General features: G+C 42.2%; 1 long non-coding RNA gene across 3 annotated transcripts in view; it reads right to left on the bottom strand.

Moving 5' to 3' along the window:
- The window catches only part of LOC103691459 (uncharacterized), a 42,962-nt gene that overhangs the window by 19,922 nt on the left and 4,183 nt on the right, over nt 1-18,857 (bottom strand). Inside the window, exon 2 of one of the 3 annotated variants that reach the window (XR_015674010.1) lies at nt 2,204-4,127. The exons of the other annotated variants lie outside the window; for them this stretch is intronic. This is a non-coding gene — a long non-coding RNA (uncharacterized LOC103691459). The remainder of the gene's footprint in view (nt 1-2,203; nt 4,128-18,857) is intronic. 3 annotated transcript variants of the gene reach the window in all.

The raw sequence follows: 18,857 nt of genomic DNA, 5'->3' as shown, positions 1-18,857 counted from the left end.
ACTATCATGCAGCTAAGACCTTCCCTGCTGTATAAAGCCTCAAGATGACCCTGTCTGAAGCAGAGCATCCTAGCTTCCCCCTTTCTCTAGGGAAGAAGATGTTGAGCTAAATAACTTTTGAGACTGAATATCTGGAACCAAAAAAGGGGGAGTAAATTAATTATTCAAAAAATAAAAAACATACTGGCTCTCTGGTACTAAAATCAGTCTAGCCTACTGGTATTTCAATATTCCAACAGTTATAGTTGAACCGCTGAAGAAATTACATGGTCTATCAGGTAGCAGCCTGCATTATCTAAATGCTCATAATCTGGAAAATTGTGTGTGAGGAAACCTTTATCTTCTTTTGCAATCTATTCCTTCCTTCCGGGTACAGGCTCCAGCCTGGACTTTCATCAGTGGAGGACAGACCATCCAGATCCCATTTTGGACAGAGGCAGAGCATTCTCAGCTGCTTCAAGTATCCAGCATCTATCAAGTTTCACAAGTCAATCCTTATCCTAGAGTTGCCCTCAGTTGAGAGAGAACACCTGACCAGCAGTGGTAGTCTCCTCCCTGAGTACAGCCTGCCCAAGACTGTTAGTTAGGAGGGGGAAAGCCCTGGTACCATGCCTTAGCTGGGACTCTGAAGGGCCATATTAGCTCCCTGTTAGATCATTCTGAGGTCTTGTCACAATCACACTGTGGTGTTATTTCTCACTTCCTATGGCCTCCCTCATAGACAATCCAGCAATCAGGCCCAGGTAGACCTTTAAAACAAACAAACGAACAAACAACTCTATTCTTAGACTTTCCTCTGGGAGCCCATCTACATTAATGAGATTGTGAAGCAGGTCTCACCAACCCACCAGTGACAAACAGCAGAGGTAGATTGTTCACTGAGGGACCTCACCATATGATACATATATGATGGCAAAAAGTTGAAGGACCAAGCACAGAGTTTTCAAAAGCCCCAAATTAAAATGTGAGAGCTTTTGTTTAAGGGAGGTAAAAAGAAAGAAAGGAAGAAGGGAAGAAAGAAAGCAAGAAAGAAAGAAAGGAAGGAAGGAAGGAAGGAAGGAAGGAAGGAAGAAAAAGAAAAAAGCAGATAACAACAAAAATGTTCTGCCAAAGTCTCTAAATTAGAACACTTTTCCAGTCAGTCCCTTCTCTCAGGAAGTTTTTACTTCCCTTTGCTATTATCAATAAAGACCTTTAATTATTAGCGCAAGTCTTAGAGCTTATGTTTACCTGTGCCAAAATAATATTATTTAATTTACTCCCAAGTCATTGATTGGGCTCTGATCTGAATGAATGTATCTCTCTACCGCCTCACTGAACTTCACATATCCAAAGTAAAAAGTGCCAAGAATTTCAAAACTATAACAGTATAATACTAACCCAAGCATGGGATCCCTGAAAGACAAGGCCCTGTGCGACTCTGCTTGTTAAAACCCCTGGAAACCAGCCTTGGGTTGTAAAGAAGGTTGGGACAATGGGGCATTGAAAAGCAATGGTAGATAAAAATAACTTGGACTTTTGAAATTTGTGAAAAGCAATAATTATATGCACTATGCCTCTAGGGCTGTGGTATATTGGAGTAAGACAATGGAGCTGAATGTTTAGTGATCAAAGGCCAATATAAGTGAACTGTAAATAAAAGATTTCTTGGTATTTAAGACTCCCATGTTCTCTGCAGGCAAAGGCCAGGGAAGGGATAAGGATGAAATATTGGCCTACTGAACCTACAGCACATGGCTGAATCCTGAGTCTCAGAAGTGTGCCTGGTTACAGTCATGCGTAGGAGAGAGCAAAACCCAGAAAACAAAAGTTATTTTAAAAAAACAAAACTTGAAATTACAGATTTCCCTGCATAGGACAACTGACCTCATAAAAGGCTAACAAATGTTGTGGTCCAGGGAGGCAACTATCATAACTGATAAACTCTGCCATGGGAGTGAGAAAGCAAGCGTCAAGGTTAACTGGATGGGCTTGGCTGTGTTACAATAGCAGACCAAATTTGGCCTGCAGAACAGACTTTTACAGGGGAAAAAAAATCAAACAAACATCACGAGACAGAAATGGAACCTGGGAAAATTAGGCATGAGCAGGGTTGGAAACTATAAGTAAGCCAGACACAGTGATAACAGTAACCTGTGTCATCTACAACAGTTGGAATGTACCTCTGCGTCAGCTTACACTTTGACCCCCAAGTAAGGCATACCTTTGACTCACACCTTTGGACTTCTCCACCAGGTAGGTAGGGATCTCTGTGGGCCACGTCTCTGAAGGGGTGGGGATAATGAAATGTATTTACAGATGAACTGACTCAGTAATGGGATGGGTACAGTCCCTGCTGCTCTATAACCCTACTCAGGTGAGGGGTAATCTCCCCAAAGGGCAGAATGTCAGTCATTGATGAGTAACTATCTGCTTTTTATATAGATAAAAACGTAAGGGATAAGGCAGCCTTCAGGGTGCTGGTGGAGATGACAGAAGGGGGTTCTGAAACATGAAAGACTTAGGAGAAAGAATAGAAAGCCAGATGCAAGAAAATCTATGTGAGGGGCCGGTCGATTGATGTCAGGATCTCAGCCCATTTCGTAGACATGATGACCCACTACAATTTACACTGGCCTTATATTTCTTTCAAAGAACCAATTGACTTTTCCCTGTTTGTCAGATATAAGATTATGAAAGCGATCTTGTCTAAGAGGGAAACACAGGCATGGAAAAGAGAAACCACTAAGAAGAGCATGGTAAGAAGACTGACAATGTGCACAAAGATACACAACAAGAGGGATAGAAACATCACAGAAGATGGCACATTTGAACTCACGAAATATACCACAAATAATGTTTTTAAAGAAAGAAAAAGGGAGCTAGAGAGACAGCTCAGACATTAAAAGCATTTGCACTTACAAAGGACCCTGGTTTCATTCTTAGCACCCAAGCTGACACGACCATCCCTAACTCCAGTTCCTGAAGTTCCAGTGCCCTCTTCTGACCTCCACAGACATCAGGCATTCACTGTGGTGCACAATCATACATACATACAGACAGACACAACACTAGTACACATAAAATAAATAAATCTTTAAAACATTAAATAAAAAGAAGAAATAAAGGGTGTATTCTTTCTTAGCCACTGGCATTAATGATCCTTCTAAGTTTTGGCTTTCCATCCAATATTACCATCTATTCTTCCCTTACGCATACAAAATATCAAGGCGGCTTTTCAAACATCTCCTCAAACTCGCTCACACCAAAATAGAACCATGTCAATGATATATAGAAGAAATTCTATTTTGTGGGATTCTCGAAAGGATATTTGTAAATACTGCTGCTTACAAGTGGGAAAATATAGGTTAAAAATGTGTTCCTTGTCACATTTTGTCCTTGCCCTGAAGTCTGGATTTGATGCCTAACACCGAGCTTAAGGCAGTGAGAACAAAAGCCATATTTTAATATGACAGGCCAAGAAAGGGGGAGAACTGTCGATCTTTGAGGACATCCTTGGAAAGTGTCCTTAGATTCTCTGTGTTTCCTGTGTAGCTTGAAGACTCTCCCCTAGTTTGTTTATCCACTATAGTCCAGGTGTAGGCTACAGGAGCAAGGCAAAGCGTTTGCCAACAGACTATGCAAACTATAAAGCAAAGGCTCTGACAGAGGGATTCCTTCTCGTTTGTTTATCCACCAAGAGCAGCACCATGAACTTGTTGGCCTTTGTGAAGGTGGCATCAGCTGTGTGTGCTTTCACGCCACTTCTCTCCATGCATGAGGAACCCAGGATTTCCAGTTGAGAAAACAGCTCACCACAGCGGCCTGAAGTACTGACATTGTAAGCAAGACGATGAGAGAGACACGCGTCCTGCTTTGAGTTCATGAATCCTTGACAAGTTATCCATAGTCTCTCAAAGCGTCCCCAAACTATGTTGACAGTTTTGCTTCTTGTGGCAAAACACTCTAACCTAAGACAGAACGCTTACTCTCCAACGCTTTCTGAACCAGGGCAACGTATCAGTCCCAGCCCTGAATCTAGGTAAGTAGATTGGAACTGCATCCATGGCAACAGAGATGGGTCTTTAACATCATCTGTACAAAGAAACAGTCTTCTGAGGATCCACTTTCTTCGGTTTCCCTTACTCCTGTCAATCCCAACAATAAGCACAAAATGAGAAAAGGGAAGAATCCAATCCTACAATAATCACAGTGGAGGGGCTGAGCACTTGTAGAATATTTGCCCAGAATGCTTGAAGCTCTGGGCTCCATCCCCACCACTGGGTAAAACTAAGTTCAGTAGTAATATTTTGAAGATTAAAATTTTAATTAATGCTATAGAGTGTGCCTTAAATCCTAAAAGGTCACAGACAAACATACACACACATGCGCACACACAAAGTAGCACTGATATTCTTATAAACGTAGTTGAAGGTAGTATATATGAGTATATTTAATCCCCCCCACACAGAGTATTAAAATTGAAGAAGTTGTGTAGAAGAGACTGAGATTTCCGAGTGTGGTTTGGATGAGATGTATAACATTCTAGGAATTAAGAAAGTAGAAAGGGAAGGAAGGAAGGAAGGAAGGAAGGAAGGAAGGAAGGAAGGAAGGAAGGAAGGAAGGAAGGAAGGGAAAGAGGGAGGGAGGGAGGGAGGGAGGGAGGGAGGGAGGGAGGGAGGGAGGGAGGGAGGGAGGGAGGGAGGGAGGGAAAGAATCAAAGGAAGCTATAGTTCTGGAGACAGCATGGGGCCCTGGGAGAAGAAAACACAGGGCAGTGTGACTCTTGCACTGCCCGGAGTCTGGGAAACATCTTGACATTGCTTCAGATCCACCTGAGTCCTCTGGAGCAACAAATGGGAAATCATAGCTCCATCAACAAGCACCAACTTGATATTTCCAAAACTTGTTTTCTTTTTTCCTTTCCACAACTCAGACGGGTTTTTTTTTTTAAGCCTGAGCAGAAAGGCTAGACTGGGTAATCCGCATAAGCAGCTGCTGCAATGTGATCTTTTCCTAACGCGTTAATGTTGAACTGTGAACTCTCCTGGCTCTGGGGTCTGTTGGAATGTTTTAACTTCTCTGCTTAAAGGTTCTAGTGAGTAGGACTCAGAGCCCCCTCAGATGGAGAGGGTCTGCACCGAGAGTCACCCGGATAACAAACTAGACTTGAAAGGAAAAGCAGGTGAGGTGTAAAAGGGCTTTAAAGACAAATTCTCCATGCTTTGCTGGGAAGAAAGGTTTCGTTTTCTTATTTATTTAAATTTAAGAACGTTCTATTTTCTGACTTCTCAAAGCATTTGCTCATTCCTTTGTAGCATACTGCAGGTGAGGACTAAGACTACAGGGCAGAGGTAAGGATGTCTAGGGGAACTTCTCAGGCTTTGAAAAGAACCACCAGCCTTTGAACTACAGCTCAGCCACCTACTGGCTGCTTGTGCTTGAACGAAGCATCTCATACCTACTTTCAGCATCACCGTGTGTTAAATTAGGGTGTCTGTCACTCTATCAATCTGATAGAGCTAGAAACAGTTAACGTAATATCCATGTACCACGCACATAATGTTTTTTCTTGGTTCCCAAAACACAATTACTCTTAACACCCTGCTAGACCAACTGTGCTGTGTACTTCATTTATTGATTGCTGCCAAGATAGGGACAGGGAAACTTTGGGAAAATACCCTGTTAAGACAATGCATATCAAATTTGGGGCACCTTGCAAATGTGGCTGGAGAGCATCTACAGACACTTACTTTCAAAAGGAGTGGCTTCCATCAAAAGGTCGTGATGACCTTCCCCTAATTATAGGTAAGGCATATTGAATATCTCCTGTCTCTGTAACTCGCATCAATGGACATGCCTCTTGATAAGAGCTACATGGGGAGAAAAAACATTTGATGTAGTTCTGGTATCATCAAATTATCCCTGTTTTTCTCTTCGGTTGAATATTCACTAAGGGATAAATAGGTGATTTGAGTACTGCCATTTGAACAGAATCTCATTCTAAAATAGGAGATACCAATTGCTAACAGACTGATCAAGTTCTCAGGAACAGACACACAAAAAATATTACCATTTTAAAGCACCAGTTGCACGACTATTTGCATAACTTTAGGTAGACTTTTGCTGAATGCCGTGAGCCCTTGACTTGAGTCACTCTGACTACAGGGGGCAAAGACAGTTAGGGTGAATAATGGCTGCTGCCATGAACCATGCAGATCTTCCCAAGATCAGCTTGCTCTTCGTTTTTAGCTAGAGGACATATTAGCCCTGATTTGTCCCTGCCTCAGAACGGTGCTTCTCTGTGAGAATCACCCTTATCCAAGGAGAAACTTTGTCTGCAGGCATTCTGCATCCAATGCTTGCTGAAAATAAGGTCGCAAGATTCTTCCCATCATCAACCTCTGATCAGATTAGCTGGGGCCTTTGCTGTCACCCTACTGCCTCTTGTCTCCCCATATTCTCAGCTCTGTTTCCTTTGCTTCTTGACAAATGGCATTGCTGAGGACATGTCTTTCTCAGAATCAGCTCTCGGGGGCCTGGTCTTGAACTGATTTGTGTTCGTCATTGCCACATCAGTTCTGGCTCAAAACCTCTGGGTTAACTTGCACATTAACACACTTCCCTTCTCATCAAGGACCTGCTCTACATGACAGTCTGTTGCAGTCCCTTTCATTGCAATAACACACTTCCAATTTGTAGCTGTTTCTTCCTTTCTTCCCACAAGAGATGTAGCTTCTTCCCCAACATGAAATGAAGAAGAGTAAAAAAAAAAAACCTATATACATTTTTGACATTTGGATCAACTCCAAAAGAAAGCTCATTGAGTGTTTTCACTCACTTGGCAGAGTCTACATTTGCCTTGCCTCTGGCCTTCCCCATCTGGCAAACACACCCACACATCCAGGACCCAATGCAGGAGCCAGGATGTGGATGCCCGGAGGTTGTTTGCTGCCATCCTTCTGGAACCTTCTCCATACTAATTCCCTATCACCCCTCTCTGGCCCTAACCACACCTACTGGTTCTCACTGCTTGCAGAAGCCAGCCTCTGACCCTGAATCTACAAAGGATAAAGACGTTCCCGGACAGGCTTGGGTCGACTTTTCTTCTTGCTCCAAAGACTCCAAATTACCTTTCAGTGAAATTCAGTCTTTCTCTACCCACCTTTAGGACACCCATCCCCCATGGAGTGATTTAGCTGACATCTTAAACAGGCTACTTTGAACATGACCTAAAAGCAAGATCCATAGACATTATCTTCTCTGTACATCATCTTTGTCACAACTTTCCTTCGTCAGCATGACTTCAGTTGACAGCAGTAGAACATAGTTCAGAAGAAAAAGGAGACATGGCCCCCAGAACACTTGGCGTCGAAATGACAAAGTATTTATCTGTGAATCTAATGCCTACATCCTTTGCATTTGATTTTCTTGTTTATCCCATACAGCAGGGGGCCTACTGATTTCAGAGCAAAGGTGAGAAAGGTATGGCAGCATAGACATTGAGATCATTGCCCAACAGAACTTCCTGAAAGAGTATCTCATCAAAGGGGCTTCGTGCAGTCCAACTGAGGACCATGCCAAGACAGTGGAGACAAACCAGGGGCAAGCTGATAGAGTTAACCGCAATATCTGAAAGGTAAATTTTAAGAAAGGATAGATTTATTTTGACTCATAGTTTGAAAGGGTACAGTTATCCTAGCACGGAAGATATAATAGCTGGAGAAGCTCATAACTGTGGCAGCATAAGGCAGGAGGTAACTGATTACAGCAAGTCTGCATCTGGAAATCAAAGACCTAGACAAGAGGGCCAAAAGAGCCGGTCTCCCAGGAGTGCTAAGACACCTGAGAGCACAGCTAAAACCACCACTTCTGCTCAAATACTTGGCCCAAGAGGAACCCACCCAGAGTCCTGAGGACACAGAAAACAAGGAACAGCCCTGGACAGGATTCTTCAGGATTCCATCTGCACCCTGGAGCTGACCCTGTGCCATAGGTCCCATACACAAATTCTTCCCAGAAAAAGCTGTTGTCCAGGAGTGCTGACACATAGGTGTACAGGAGGGACAAGGCACGGTCATAGACAGCAAGAACAGCTAACACCAGAAATCACCAGATGGAGAGAGGCAAGTGCAAAACCTAAGCAACAGAAACCAAGACCACTTGAGATCATCAAAATCCAGTTTTCCCATCACAGTAAGGCCTGGATACCCCATCACACTGGAAAAGCAGGATTCTGCCTTAAAATCACATCTCATGATGATGATAGAGTACTTTTAAAGGGACATAAATAACTCCCTTAAAGAAATACAGGACAACAGAGGTAAATAAGTAGAAGCCCTTAAAGAAGAAACACAAAAATTCCTTAAAGAATTACAGGAGAACACAACCAAACAAGTGAAGGAATTGAACAAAATCATCCAGGATCTAAAAGTGGAAATAGAAACAATAACGAAATCACAAAGGAAGACAACCCTGGAGATAGAAAACCTGGAAAGGGATCAGGAGTCAAAGACACAACCACCACCACAAACTACAAGAGATAGAAGAGAGAATCTCAGGGGCAGAAGATACCATAGAAAACATCGACACAACAGTCAAAGAAAATTCAAAAATGCAAAAAGTTCCTAACACAAAACATCCAGGAAATCCAGGACAAAATGAGAAGACCAAACCTAAGGATAATAGCTATAGAAGAGAGCAAAGTTTCCCAATTTAAAGGGCCAGTAAATATCTTCAACAAATTTATAGAAGAACCTAGCCTGAAGAAAGAGATGCCCATAAACATAAAAGAAGTCTGCAGAACTCCAAATAGATTGGACCAGAAAAGAAAGTCCTCTTGTTACATAATAGTCAAAACATCAAATGCACAAAAGAAATAAAGAATAATAAAAGCAGTAAGAGAAAAAGCTCAAGTAACATATAAAGGCAGACCTACCAAAATTACACCAGACTTCTCACCAGAGACTATGAAAGCCAGAAGATCCTGGGCAGATGTCATACAGATGCTAAGAGAACACAAATGCCAGCTCAGGCTACTATACTCAGCAAAACTCTCAATTAACACAGATAGAGAACAAAGATATTCCATGACGAAACCAAATTTACACAATATTCTTTACACAAATCCAGCCCTACAAAGGACAATAAATGGAAAACTCCAACACAAGGAGGGAAACTACACCCTAGAAAAAACAAGAAAGTAATCTTTTTTCAACTAACCCAGAAGAAGATAGCCACACAAACATAATTCCATCTCTAACAACAAAAATAACAGGAAGCAACAATCACTATCTCTTAACATCAATAGACTCAATTCGCCAATAAAAAGACATAGACTAACAGACTGGATACAAAAACTGGACCTAGCATTTTGCTGCATACAGGAAAAGCACCTCAGTGACAAAAACACATACTACCTCAGAGTAAAAGGCTGGAAAACAACTTTCCATGAAAATGGTCCCAAGAAACAAGCTGGAGTAGCCATTCTAATATCGAATAAAATTGACTTTCAACCAAAAGTTATCAAAAATGATAAGGCAGGAAACTTTATACTCATCAAACAAAAAAATCTAGCAAGATGAACTCTCAATTCTATGCTCCAAATGCAAGGGCACCCACATTCATAAAAAAAAAAAAACTTTACTAAAGATCAAAGCACATATTGTACCTCACAATATAATAGTGGGAGACTCAACACCCCACTCTCATCAATGGACAGATCATGGAAACAGACACTAAACAGAGACATAGAGAAACTAACAGAAGTTATTAACTAAATGGCTTTAACAGATAGATATAGATATAGATATATATAACATTTTATCCTAAAACAAAGGAATATACTTTCTTCTTGAGACCTCAAGGTACCTTCTCCAAAATTGACCATATAATCGGTCACAAAACAGGCCTCAACAGATACAAAATAATAATAATGATGATGATGATGATGATGATGATGATGATGATGATGATGCAATGCATTCTATCAGATCATCACAGACTAAGGCTGGTCTTCAATATCAACAAAAAAACAATAGCCCACATACACTTGGAAGCTGAAAAATGTTCTACTCAATGATAACTTAGTCAAGGAAGAAATAAAGAATTAAAGACTTTAGAATTTAATAAAAATGAAGGCATAACATATCCAAACTTTTATGGGACACAATGAAAGCAGTGCTATTAGGAAAATTCATAGCTCTGAGTGCCTCTGAAAAGAAACTGGAGAGAGCATACACTAGCAGCTTAACAGCACACCTGAAAGCTCGAGAACAAAAAGGAACAAACACACCCAAGAGGAGTAAACAGAAAAAAAAATCAAACTCAGGGCTGAAATCAACCAAGTAGAAACAAAAAGAACCATACAAAGAATCAATAAAACCAGGAGCTGATTCTTTGAGAAAATCAACAAGGTAGATAAACCCTTAGCTAGACTAACCAGAGGGCATAGAGACAGTATCCTAATTAACAAAGTCACAAATGAAAAGGGAGACATAACCAAAGAAACTGAGGAGATTCAAAAAATCACCAGATCCTACTACAAAAGCTTATACTCAACAAAACTGGAAAATCTGGAGGAAATGGATAATTTTCTAGACAGATATTCAGGTTCCAAAGTTAAATCAGGATCAGGGAAACCATCTAAACAGTCCCATAACACCTAAAGAAATAGAAGCAGTCATTAAAAGTTTCCCAACCACTTCATAAAATTGCAAAGCTTCTGTAAGACAAAAGACACTGTCAATAGGACAAAATGGCAATCAATAGATTGGGAAAAGATCTTTACCAACCCTACATCTGATAGAGGGCTAATATCTAGTATATACAAAGAACTCAAGAAGTTAGACTCCAGAGAATCAAATAACCCTATTAAAAATGGGGTACAGAGCTAAACAGGGAATTCTCAACTGAGGAATGCCAAATGGCTGAGAAGCATCTAAAGAAATGTTCAACATTCTTAGTCATCAGGGAAATGCAAATCAAAACAATCCTGAGATTGTTTCTCACACCAGTCAGAATGGCTAAGATAAAAAACTCAGGTGACAACAGATGCTGTCTAGGATGTGGAGAAAGAGGAACACTCCTCCACTGTTGGTGGGATTGCAAACTGGTACAACCACTCTGGAAATCAGTCTGGAGATTCCTCAGAATATTGGACATTCCACTACCTGAGGACCCAGCTATACCTCTCTTGGGCATATACCCAAAAGATGCCCCAACATACAACAAAGATACGTGCTCTACTATGTTCGTAGCAGCCTTATATAATAGCCAGAAGCTGGAAAGAACCCAGATGCCCTTCAACAAAGAATGGGTTCAAAAGCTGTGGTACATTGACTACTCAGCTATTAAACACAATGATTTCATTAAATTCACAAGCAAATGGATGGATCTAGAAAGTACCATCCTGAGTGGGATAACTCAGTCACAAAAGAATACCCACCCATCTCCAAAATTTTAACCCAGAATTGCTCCTGTCTAAAGGAAATACAGGATCAAGAGTAGAGCAGAGGCTGAAGGAAAGGCCATCCAGAGACCGCCCCACCTGGGGATCCATCCCCCATGCAGACACCAAACCCAGATACTATTGCTGATGCCAAGAAGTACATGCTGACAGGAGCCTGATACAGCTGTTTCCTGAGAGGCTCTGCCCGATCCTGACCAATACAGATGCAGATGCTTGAAGCTAACCATCGGACTGATCACAGGGACCCCAACGGAGGAGTTAGGGGAAGGACCAAAGGAGCTGAAGGGGCCTTATCTGACATCAATAGAAGGTGAGGCCCTTGGTCCTTTGAAGGCTTCATGCCCCAGTGTAGAGGAATGCTAGGGTGGTGAAGCAGGATGGGTAGGTACACCCTCAAAGAAGTAGTGTAAGGGGGATGACATAGGGGTTTGCAGAGGGGAAATTGGAAAAAGGGATAACATTTGAAATGTAAATTTAAAAATATACAATTTTTTAAAAGACCTTGACAAGAAATAGGGTTGGACTATGACCCCCAAATTACACTCTTTGGGCCTTAACTCCGACAAGGAAGCCCTGTGTTCAAGGGTTCCACAATCTCCCAACACAGCATTAGCATCTGGAGATCAAATGAAGGAAAGGCCACTTAGCATGCAAACAGTAACACATGCCAGACTGGGTGGGAAGTCTGAAATGAAATTAAGTCATGAGCTAAAACAGAAGGCTTTCCCAGTTGTTGCTTTATGGTTTGACCACCTTCAACAAACATTAGCCCCTGGTATTACTTTTTTTTTTTTTTTTTTTTTTTTTTTGGCTTGGAGCCTGTTTCTTTGACCACAGAAAAATCTTGCACCAAGTGAGTGTCTGTGGAGTATGCCCATTCACAAATATGACATCTATAAAACACATCCTCCTCAAGGTTCAGGGACCAGGAAAGAAGGGGGTGGAAAGAGTGTTAAGAGCTATAAGCCAAGGAGGAGCAGAGCAACCAACACTGTATCTTCTGGCCTTGACAGGACGACTGGACCCATGAACTTATAGCACCTGTGGTTGCCTACACACAATCAAGCCAGGCGACATTCCAGTGGAGAGGAAAGGAAGTCCCAAGTCTCCACACTGAGAAGCTATGGTAGATGGCTTTCTTGGGGAGCGAAAGTCAAGTTTCCTTAAGGGTGTGGCTCCTAGTGTGAGCAGACCACACTCCAGTGGGTGGCCTCACACCCAAAAGTACGTGGCTAGCACAAACTGGAGTCTGTGGGGTATTACATTTTTACAGGGATTGTGGGAAGTTAAGAAGGCATGGGCAGGGAGGTAGGGGCAGCTCTGGAAGGAGTTAAATATGAAAGTAAATAGGATCTATATATTATATGAAATTTTCAATGAGCTAATGGAAGCGATTGTAAAAGAGGGGTCAATAAGTTAAATGGATTCAGTCAAGAAAAAAGAAAAAAACATTCTCCATCACCCTCTCCTCCACAATCTTCCTCATTGTTCCTTAGGATTTTCAAAAGTGCTCTCTTTCCTCCACCTTCTACGTGGGAGTCACTGTAAGCGGCTGCGATGTTCCACCTAACCCTTGGGATCTGACCTAAGACTGAAACTAGCCTTCCTGAGGCTCACTGGAACTTCCTCAGCGTCCGCTGTCTGTCTCAGTAGGTGGCCCAGCTTTAGACAATACCTGCAATTACTTTCAAGTAGACTAGACCCTAGTCAACACATCGTTGAGGTTCTCTTGGGTATCCATGGCGTGCCACTTGGCTTGCCACACTCAAATGTGTCAGTTTCAGGGCAAACTGGTAGAATTTACTGCAAAGTGACACTGTGCATCTGTCCTTCCAGGGGAGTCACGAATCATCACTTTCTCTCTAGTCTTCAGCCACTGGCCTTTCTTGAAGATGATGACTTGGGCAGCTTAGCCCTTTTGGTGCTTCTTGCTGTTCTTGCCTTCTTCACCTGAGCTACCCTACTCCCCCTCCAGGTAGCCCTCAGTCGTGGCTGACTGCAGAAAATCATTCCCGGTGAGTGTAGTTCACGGGTTCCATATCGATGCCTCTCATCTGAAGGCACAAGTTCATAGCTCCCACTCGCAGTGAGGGTGGAAACTCAGCCTTCCTCCCTGGGAATAACTAAGTAGAAGTCATCTCTACGCGTTAGGAAGAATGATCCCTCAGTAACTGAAAAGTCTTGGTTTGCCCACCAACTCTAAGTCATCTACCTAAATTTGGCCTTTTCACCCCAAATCCTCTAGAAATAAGTGGGCAAGTTTAGTTTCAGATCCATCCTATCCTCACCATCCTCTAATACCTCTGGGTCAAGTTTAGATCATTATTTTCCAATGGATCATTTTCTAACTCTACAAGCATAAATGATAGGAAGAAAACATTTCAAGAGTTTTCTAAAATAAGGAGAAAAGATTATTGTCTTTTTGCAATTCTAACATAAAAACAGTGGCAGAAATACATAACATTAAGATTAAAACTAATCATCCTTGTTTAAACTGTCCCAGAATAGCATGTTTCATCTCACCCCTAGTACCTGCTAATGCCCACTGACAACTTACCACATATCAGCCACTGTGGTAAATGCCTATATTGTTTCCGACCATCAGGATCGTAATGAGAACTAAAAGCAGATTATTATACTATAATTAATAATATGGTTTTTATTTGGTAATCTGACATGATTAACTTGAGTACTATTTGGTAATCTGAAGGAACTAAGGTACAGTAAATTCAAATAACTTCTCCATGATCACTGTAATGGTCAGTACTGGTTGGCGTCTTCTCAGATCTAGACTGAGCAAAAAGACAAGCACCTGCGCATGTCTTTGATGGAGTTTCCGCATAGGTTAACCGAAGTGGGCAGCAGCATCCCAGGGGATGGGTAGGGTCCCTAACTGAATATAGAGGAAGAAGGCAACTGGCTGCCTTCATTCTCTCTCTGCTTCCTTCCTGTGCTGACAACATGACCTGCCACCAAAGCTCACTAAAGGAAGCTGCCTCGTCTCTAGCTGTGACTCCAAATAAGTCCTTTTCATAAATTGCTCTGTCCAGGACGACGACGACGACGACGACGATGACGATGATGATGATGATGATGATGATGATGATGATGATGATGATGATGATGATGATTCCTTCATACAATACATCCCGACCACGGCCTCCTCTCCCTCCACTCCTCCCAGTCCCCCGCCTTTACCTCTCCTCTCCCGTATTTTTGTCACAGCAAGACAAGAAACCAGGGCAATCACCTGCCAAAAGCTTATCCCCCAACTTCTAGTTTTAAAATGTGATTTTGGGCATTTTGGGCATTACAAAGATTTAACTATGAAGAATTTTAAAATCTTACATAAGCAACTTGTTATCAAAAGGACAAACGGGAAGGTCCAGGCTTCGAGAGCATAGAGCATAACAAGTGCACTTTCTAAGGATTTGCGTTTAGCGGGTGTGTACGTGAGTCTTCGGGCTCCTGTTTGCTACGGCTTAGCATCATGTCTTAATTCTCTCAACTATTGTATGTATTTGTTTAAATCTGCATGACAAGCTCAAATATTAACTCTTCCCCTGTCTACAACAATAACCACTATATTAGCTTAGGATGTTGTAGGCTACGATTGAAACACTCAACCATCAGTAACTAAATGAGAGTAACATTTTGCTCCCCCAGAGTAAAGAGGTTTGAAAGTGGCATGAGTGGCATTTGCAATGCAGTCCAGGATCTTCCAGATCTTTTTTGACTATTTTTGGTTAAAAAAAAATTAAAATATTAAAAATAAAAAAATTTAAAAAGGCATTCTGTCTTCCAGTATGTACCCTCTTGGTCTTGAAATATCAGCCTGAGCTTCAGATAGCATATCCTGACTCAGTAACAACTAAAACTGAACTAGGAAGAAAGGCGAAAAGAAAGTCTTTTTTGTTTCTTTCTCTAGCACTCATTTGGAGACCCCAGGCTGACCTCACCTTACATGAAGTTAGCAACTATGGACGAATTGCTGGCAAAATGGCTGTATCCTCTCAGTGGTGGGCTTTTGCCGGCTGCTGAAATGCCCCTGTAAGGCTCTAAGAAAAGCAGGTGGCCGGTCTGAGCAACCTGTTCCACAGGACTCTGCGACTACAATCAAAGCTATCGTTTTGCTCAGAGGTCAGGTTCCCTTCAGACATCTTCTTTGAGTAAATATAGCAAAATGCTAAAATAGGACTTTGGCTAAGTCACCCAATACAATAAACACTGCGTTTTAAAGGAGAAATGAAGCCACACAGAGAAAGAATTTACAATGGAATAATACACACACGACTTTCAAGAACCAGCTCGTGCTGTCCACATACAGGGCTTCAGAATGTTTATAGAGGGTTTCTTTAAGATAAACAGTTTTATGTGTTCATCTAGGTTCATCTAGTCTTCAGCTTGCCTGATTTCAAATCCAGCATCAGGGGATTTCTTTAGTGGGGTCGCTGGGAAAGGTCAGTGGGTCCCTTCTGCTGGGATAGGAACACGGTAAAACTGGTATTTGGCATAAATCTAAACGCCAAAACGTCTTTTAAAAAAATATCTGACCACGTATCTGTGGAGATGACTCGCAGTGCTTGCCAAATGAGCTTGCAAGTCTGAGTTCGAATCCTCAGAGAGCATATGAAAGTATGTGCCTGGGCCGCAATACTTGTAACACCAGAGCCCCTACACAGAGATGGCAAAGGAAGAAAGAATCCATGGGAAATCTTATGGAAACTAGCCTGCAGTACAAAGCAGAACCCAACCGAGAGACTCTGCCTCAAACAAGGTGGAAGATGAGGACCAAATCAAGTATGACCCTCCATTCCCGCCTCTACAGGCACCTATTAGAATGTGGAGAAAAAAAAATGAAACTGACTATAAATCCCACTGGTCATTCCTTGTGTCTTGATTCTGTCTCTGTTTCTCTTGGAACACTGCACCAAGGCTGCCACATGCCGCCATGTTCCTATAACAGCAGAAGAGGCCCACTGAGCTTTCCAGGTGACTCCACCTTTGAGGAAGAGTGGGGGTGCCCCAGCAGCAGCCAGCACCACCATTACATTCACAAAGTAGACTATTTTGGATCCTCCTGCCATCTAAGCCTCTAGCTGGAAGCAAGACATAAGTAGAATCAGATAAAACTTGCATGTAAACACTCAGCATACCTAGAGAACCGTAGGAAATCACTTTCACTTTAAGTCACTGAGTCATTTGGGACACAGGGATAGATACCTGAAACAGCCAGCTACTAATCTAAAGGAAGCAGGGAGGGCCTGAGGGGCTGTAGACTGGACTGTGCCAGAAATCTGTCTTTGTGGAAAGGCATGAGTGTGGCCACCCATGGAAAGCCACTGAAAATGGGGCTCAGGGTGACTTGATAGTTAATCTGAGTTCTAAGCCTTATGGGATGTGAATCATGGGGTGGATTTCTGAGGACATTGCCAGAAAGAATTAACTGAGGGAGAAGACCCTCCCTCACCACCTTCCACTGGGTGACCCAGATAGAACAATGTCCAAGGAAAAACTAGTGTTGCTTGCCTACCCGTCTTGGCTTCCTGCTTGTGAGCGGGTCTGTCCCCGTGGCTGCTGCTGTCACTGCTGTCACCATCGCTCACTAGCACTAGACTTCTAATGTGCACTGAAGACCAGTAGCTACCAGGGAATGTTCCAGGTCTTCAGCACCAATTTAGAACTTCTGTGGTATCCAGCTTTGTGGGGCTGGAACACCTACCAGGTTCTCAAGGTCTTTGCCTCGCCCATATCATGGAAGCCAACGTAATAAATCATTTTTATTAATACACACACATAACATCCACCACACACACATTATATATAATTCTGCTCGGTTATATCCCTCTAGGGAATCCCAACTGATACAGAGGGTTGTCTTACAGTAAACAAGTGTGCACAAAACGTTCCAACAAGGAAAGAGATTGAAAAAGAAAGCAGAGAGAAGGAACGTGGGGGAAGAGAAGGGGTATGCATCACTTGTATCACAAGACACATATTGAAGCACAGACTGGGTCCTCCGGTGTTAGGAGTGTCTGACCAACCGAAGACCACATGAACCATGGGTAAACCCTGCTAATCCTCAGGTCTCCCAGCCTCCCCTTGACTTCATCCTAATCATAAGGATTAATATCCAAGGCTAACAAAAAGGAAGGGAATCAAGGCCAAAGCAAGTAGACAGCCCAGAGCAAGTGTCGCTGGGGAAAATGGAGATTCTATTTTATTCTGCTCTATGGGGTGGGGTAGAGGGGGGTTCTATTTTAATTCAAGTTCTAAGTTTTGATTATGACATGAAATTAGACATCATAAATGATTCCAGTGAGACCACATTTTTTTAAGACCAAAAAGGTCATGGAACTATACAAGTTTTCATCTGGGGCAAGGGAAGAATTTTCCCTAATTATAAACTTTTAGAGAAACCACGAGAGACAGAAGATTTATGCTGGTTTTGCCCGACCCCTATCCGGACTCTGGTTTCCAGGGACTTAACACTTAGTGCTTCAGAAGAGCCAACTGGTGAGGAGGTAAGTGTGGGTGTGGAGTTCCATTGGCCATGTGACAGTCAATGAGGAGCTTTCTCTGTTGCCAGTAACTGCTCTAACACAATGGCCACAAGTCCACCAGGACAAAGCTAATTATCCATGTTTGCCTTTCTGTCCTCGGCCATCCTGCATACAGACTGAGAAGGGTGACAAGTCAAGTCCTTAGTACATCAAAGTGAATTCATTACAAAGGTACATTTGAAGGCATTAAAAAAAAAAAAAGCAAAGTGCAAAAAGGGCCACATGTGGAAAAGCCACTAGATCACAGCAGATGAAGACAACTGGCCAGCTTTGTCAATGCCCCACTCTGCACATGGGACAGCATTTCCAACATCTCACCATCCCCAGAATCACCTTGAGCGGGTAGGTTGAAGAAGATATGGATTTGATTTCACGCTTACGCCCTTTCGTTTTGTTTGGGGGGATCAGAATTTTAACAGGCACGTGAGATGGTTCTGAGATGGAGGGCTCACCGTTTAGAAATCCTATCTAAATATAAATGAGCTGGGGTTGGAGATCACGGGTGGTCATAATATTCTGATACAGAGTTCCTCGCAAAATATATTCTTCCAATGAACATCATTGAGCACAGTTTCTAAGCTCTTAAAAGGAAAAATGCCAGCATGTTCCTTCGGTACTTTTATATCGTTGGTTTGGAGGAAAATTGGAGAAAAACTGCAACGTTGAAACCATTGGAAGTACACGGTTATTTGAAGGCAGTTTGATGTTGTGAACTTGGAGTGTATAGGAAAGGTGTTGGTTGGACATTTAATTAAAAACAAAAGGCTTCTTAATGTTCCAAAATTTTAAATGAAAATGTCATTTTGAAAGAAAAATATTCTTTTGGAGAAAGACTCCAAAAGATT

Source organism: Rattus norvegicus, chromosome 2, assembly GCF_021556685.1.
Source record: "Rattus norvegicus strain SHRSP/BbbUtx chromosome 2, alternate assembly SHRSP_T2T, whole genome shotgun sequence".
Classification (NCBI taxonomy): Eukaryota; Metazoa; Chordata; class Mammalia; order Rodentia; family Muridae; genus Rattus; species Rattus norvegicus.
The sequence above is the reverse complement of the archived record's forward strand: the minus strand, read 5'-3'. Positions and strand labels throughout refer to the sequence as shown.